Raw genomic sequence first — 5,754 nt, 5'->3', positions numbered from 1 at the left:
TAATTTCACTTTCAAGAATGAGGATTTGAAAATAAATTAGATGGTTACATTGCATACTCTTTGTTTCTTGCTTTTTTCAAAATGTTTTGGTTTTGGAAGCTGATTTCAACATTAGAAAGCATAGCCTACGTGATGTCATATTATAGTGACTCGATGCCTATCAAATAAGTAATAAAAAATCGCCATAATTCATCAAATACCCGGGAACCCCCCCCCCGGGGGCCTTAGGCGTCCCCCAGCCAAGTGAGACTCGATTCGCTCCACTAGCCCCCCCCACCGTCGGGGCCTTTAGCCCCTCCGTCGGAGCCTTTAGCCCCTCCGTCGGGCAGGTCCTGGCGCCACCACTGCACCCCTGTTAAGTCTCTTAATGTTGACTATGACAAATTCATGTTAACAAGTTTTAATAATTTTATTTCGCAGCCACAATCCATTTAGTTTTTAAAAACCTAGTCAAACAAATAGACCTTTGCTAGGTGGTATTTGATGAGTTTGGTTGGAAAGAAGGATCTTGAAATGCAGGTGAATACTTAAGGAGGTACAAGCGATGCGGAAATAGAGTAAATGCAGATGAATATTTTTGTTGTAAAATCTATAAAAGTCCAAATATTATATGTTGTAACATTGATTTCCTCATTAAAAAGAATAAAATAAATTTCAAATTTAGAGGACACTCAGATCAAAACAATTAATTTTTTTCTGGTGTGCATTTATTTTACCTAGAGTTATAACTTAACCTATAATTTTTTCCATGAAAGTCATGCTCCAGTCACCTGTCAGTGATCTCACAATAAAGCAATGTATTCGTTCGGGTAAGTTATTTGTGACACATAGTGCCGATTGATGTAGAATCAGGGTACCCCAACATTAGCTGATTAAGAAATGGTTGCCAATGATCCTGGCTAATGGCCAAGGGGCAAAACCACTTGATTCCTAAGGATTATTTATGTTTTAAAGGCATACTATCAATCTTTTAAAGAGGGGCGAAACTAGGGTTTTAGGCACACGGGGCAATGATTGAAATGACATCATAAACATTTCTTTGTTCTGAGCTCATTTACGTGGTTATTATCAATAATTTTTTTTAATTCAGAAGTCTTTTGTATTGTCCAGCTCATTTTTGCTCCTATAGTTTAAAAGAACAATCATTTGAATTAGTTTAACTTTATTTGAAACGCATATCTTACACACCACCTTTAAGAAATAAAAAGTAAGGAATGGCTAACATATTTGATGAAAGTAAATTTTTGAAATGACTGAAACTGTCACTCATACACATAACTGAATGCCAGAGCGCTGTGTTAAACGATGCCCATTTTTTTGTTTCTTTGGTCGAGAGGTTTATATAGGCGTGTCGAATGGTCGACCGGTTATGGCCTTCAGGGGCGCCGCAAGCTATAGCCATAATATCGGCGCTGGATACGCTCGCCCAGGGACGTAGCCAGGATTTTGAAAGGGGGGGGGGGAGCCGTTATGCAAATTACGTAGGACCCCGGCGGGGTCAAGGAGGCGAATCCCCCTGTGAAGTAGCGCACTCTGAACGTTCTTAGGACTGTTTGAGAGGATAAATTGAAAATTGCAATAGACGCATTATAAATAAGCGCAAAAATAATTATATAATAAATCAACAGTGGCAGATCCAGGAATTCGAAAGAGCTAGGGTGAACCAGGGAGGGACTTTCACAGACCGAGGAACCACCCACCTGAGCCCCACCATGGTTGGGGCTGAGGTAAGAAAATTTATGACTAGGGCATCTCTAGATGGCCGGAAATTACCCTACACTCTCGCACAATTTGAATATATTTTTCTTCTTTTTTTTTCCATAAAAAAAAAATGAAGGGGGGGGGGCTTAAATCCACCGCTGCTCAAAACATTCTTTATCCACTGCCAGAATAGTCATAATCACGAAAAATGGAAATGAAAAACCAGATCACATCCTAAAAACAAACAGCAGTCACTAAGACATACATCAGGAGCCGATTCGATGGAGTTTAATGTCATACCCAGGGAAGGGCACATACCTGTTTTGAAAAGTGGAAGGGGAAGGCATTTTGTGAGTCGACACCCACCTCAGGCCCACAATGGTTGGAGCTGAGGTGAGAAAATTTGAGGAAATAGTACCTCTAGATGGCCAGAAATGACACTTAGTAATTCATCATCATCACATCACCATTAGTCAAAATGAAGTGCCAAAAAAAATTCTCATGATCTTTTATCAGGGATTTTTGACAACCATAGAGATCTTATTAATGTGTGTGTGTGTATATATATCATAGAAAACAAAGCTTAAAAACATTGTCTTTGAGTATGTACTTAACATAGGTCTACTTCAAAAACGTGATTTCACAACCACCTCAGCCCCACCATGGCTGGGGTTGAGGTGAGAAAATTTGAGGAAATGGTACCTCTTGAGATGGCCGGAAATGACACTTTTATATAATAAAATTCATCATCATCACATTACCATTATAGTCAAAATGAAACGCCAACAAATTTCTCATGATCATTTATCAGGGATCTACTTAATATCCAGGATAACGTAGGCCTAATTATAGCTTACTAAGCTTTAACTATATATACTATAGTATGATCAACAAATCAAAACTTTTTTTTTTTCGCATTTAGCACAATTTTCTTCACTTTTTATTGTTATTAATATTATTATCAATTATTACTATCGTCATCATCATCATTGTTATTATTATCAGTAGTATTATTAAACAAACATTAAAAGAAACTTGCAATAAAGGATAAAAACGAAATTGAACCACAGTATCGCATTTCTATCTTAAAAGACCTGGCCTGAGATTTATGGATTTAAGATTTTTTTTAATCACTCTTAGGCCTATGTGTTCTATTAGGCCTATGTATAACGTGTACTGATGCATATTTGCATGTTTAGAAGTATTCATTTTGAGTGATCCCAGGAAAGAATTTGTATTGGTTCAAGAATAAGCTTTAAAATTTTAACACTGTGTACAACGGGCGGGGGCGGTGCCGCGGCTCCCACGCCCCCCCCCCCTGGATACGTCCCTGCGCTCGCCTATGGTTCTGGTGGTAGAACAAATTTTCTCGGATAAGGACTATAAACCGTAGGCCCAGTGTATACAATGGCTCGTGTGCACTATAAAGAACTCAGTACATCTTTCGAGACGAGCATGGGATACCCCGGTGTACTGGAACAGACAGCTCCTGTGGTGGACGACGAGAGTTGCTGGTACCGGGTTACCGGGTAGCACAGACACGAAGGGACCCTTAGGGGCGAAGAAAATCATTGATCGAATTCCTAGCTACATATCATGCGCCCTGAGCATCTTATATTAGATGGATATGTGCGCTATATAAAACTACACTATTATTATTATTATTATTATTATTATTATTATTATTATTATTATTATTATTATTATTATTATTGTTTTTATTATTATTATTATTATTATATTATTATTATTATTATTATTATTATTATTATTATTATTATTATTATTATTATTATTACGTCGCGCCAACCCTGCCCCCCCCCCATCTTTTTAAAATTCTGGATCCGCCACTCCAACAAACAATATTTTGAACACAAGGGATAGCTTTTCAACTAAAAGCTACATAGTTACAGGTATACTTTAATAACAAGATCATGTACCTTTTTAATCTTCAATGCCTTCTGGAAATCTTCCAAGTAGATCTGACCATCAGCCTGAGCGACCTTTTGAAACTGCCTCTCACACCATGACAGCCATTTTCCATCCTCGTTTTCCATGGCAACCATTGAATATATCCAGTGATGTAATTGTACGTTGTACTGCTATAGTATATTTAAAGTTTATGCAAGCTAGTAATAAATATAGTATCAGAGGGCCTCAGGAACTTACTTTTGAATATTTAGGACTAGTATTAGCTACTGGTCTCTCATTGGATACGGCCTATTGTACGATATAATAATTAAGTAATAATTAAGGGTTCAATAGCTAAGCTCTGAACAGTTGGTTTTCGTACGTTTCAGGTCGCTTAAATTCCCACACACCCTCAACAATAAATTATGAAAAATAAAGAGAAATGTTCATTTCCTTATTTACATATTGAATATCTTTTTGAGTATAAATTATGTTCAAATGGCAGTTTTGATAATTTAATTACCGGTACTTACAAATAAATTAAAATGACCAAAAAATAATCTATAATGGGGAAATGGCTATAGTAATTGTCTGAGAAGTTAATTGGAGTTACTTTGGGTTTAAATTCCGATTAGAAATATACGTACATTTTCCCCAAAATCATCACTTCTTTTCACTCTTCCAACAGCACTGGATTGAGTCTTAGGCAATTTTTTTCCACATATTTAGCATTTATAGATTAGGTCTGTTACTTAGCGCTGTTAAACACAGAGGTTATTTCTATTCTAGTGAAAGGTTTACATTCAAGGTCAAAGTTAAATATGCTAGCAACAGTAGCCTTAATTTATTTACGGTTTTTAAAGCTAGTTAATTGAGTTGTCAGCTCCTACTTTTTCAAACATAACTATTTTTATATCATTATTTAAACCCACAAAACACAAGAATTGTTCTGGTTTAGCCAGGCCCGACGCCTACAGGACCCGCCCCTACAGGGCAGCGAAGGTAATAAAAATGTCTAAAAATGTTTATAATAATTATTCTCGCCTTATATCTATAATTAGTTTGATAGCCCTAGAGACATAGGTGTAGATCCCGGGGGATGGGGAATATATCCCCCCAGTATTTGACAAGGGGGAGGGATGGTCCATTGTATCATCTCCCCCCCACCCAAATATTTTGACTATGTATGGGATAAAATGGAGCTTTACACACTTCAAAAGACTGTCACAGAAATAAATTGCACTGTCTTATGCGCTTACAAAAATGAAAATTAGCATAATGTATTAATATTGATAACAAAATTATTTTATCTGGTACCAATCTAAGCTCTTCTTTCCTTAGATGTTAGATGTGTTTGCAAAGAGAGCCACATTTCACACTGAAGGGTGTGTACGACATCAGTAATGTTATGTCAATTCCAAAAATTTATTGATTAGGCCTTATAATAGCAAATTGCAACAATTTATTTTGCAAAAACAAGGTTTCCAGCTTCAGAGGGGGGGAATTTATTTTGCGGGGGGGGCACATCCCCTGTCCGCACAAGGGCACACATTGGCGCTAACACCAGGCGAGTAACAGGGGTCTTGGCTCAGAGTGGGTATTTATTTTCCCGGTTAGTAATTTACCATACCCACCCAACCCCACTTCCCATATAGAAAACAATTACGACGTAGGGCTTATCTTATTTATAATATAGGCCACACACGTGTGTTTGAAACTAAATTATAAGCATTTTCATCATGGTTTTATTTATTACAAACATATTCTTTCACCAACAATACATATTGAGGCCCTTCTTTTCGGTTAAAACGGCCTATCTTAAATTTGTCTTACTTGAGTTTGGTTATGTGTTTAAATAACTTAAAAGGATAAACCTAAAAAAGCCCTACAAAATATTTTTGTGTTTTTAATTCTAATTTCGTCGTAATTGATGAAAACTCCCTAAAATGTGCAATTTATAGAGGAAATTGTCCTACCGTAACAAGAAATGCGCGCAAAGAATTTGAGAATTTTAGGTTCTTTCAGAGGATGCATTTGTCGAGGGGTGGGGAAAGATTTTCCAAAGATAGATATTTTCCCCTTGTCCCACGGTGTTTTTAATTCTAATTTCGTTGGAAAACTCCCTAAAATGTGCAATTTTTA

This window comes from Anneissia japonica, unplaced genomic scaffold (genome assembly GCF_011630105.1).
Source record: "Anneissia japonica isolate Jap-2015-1 unplaced genomic scaffold, ASM1163010v1 scaffold287953_len805160_cov178, whole genome shotgun sequence".
In the NCBI taxonomy this organism is placed as follows: Eukaryota; Metazoa; Echinodermata; class Crinoidea; order Comatulida; family Comatulidae; genus Anneissia; species Anneissia japonica.
The sequence above is the reverse complement of the archived record's forward strand: the minus strand, read 5'-3'. Positions refer to the sequence as shown.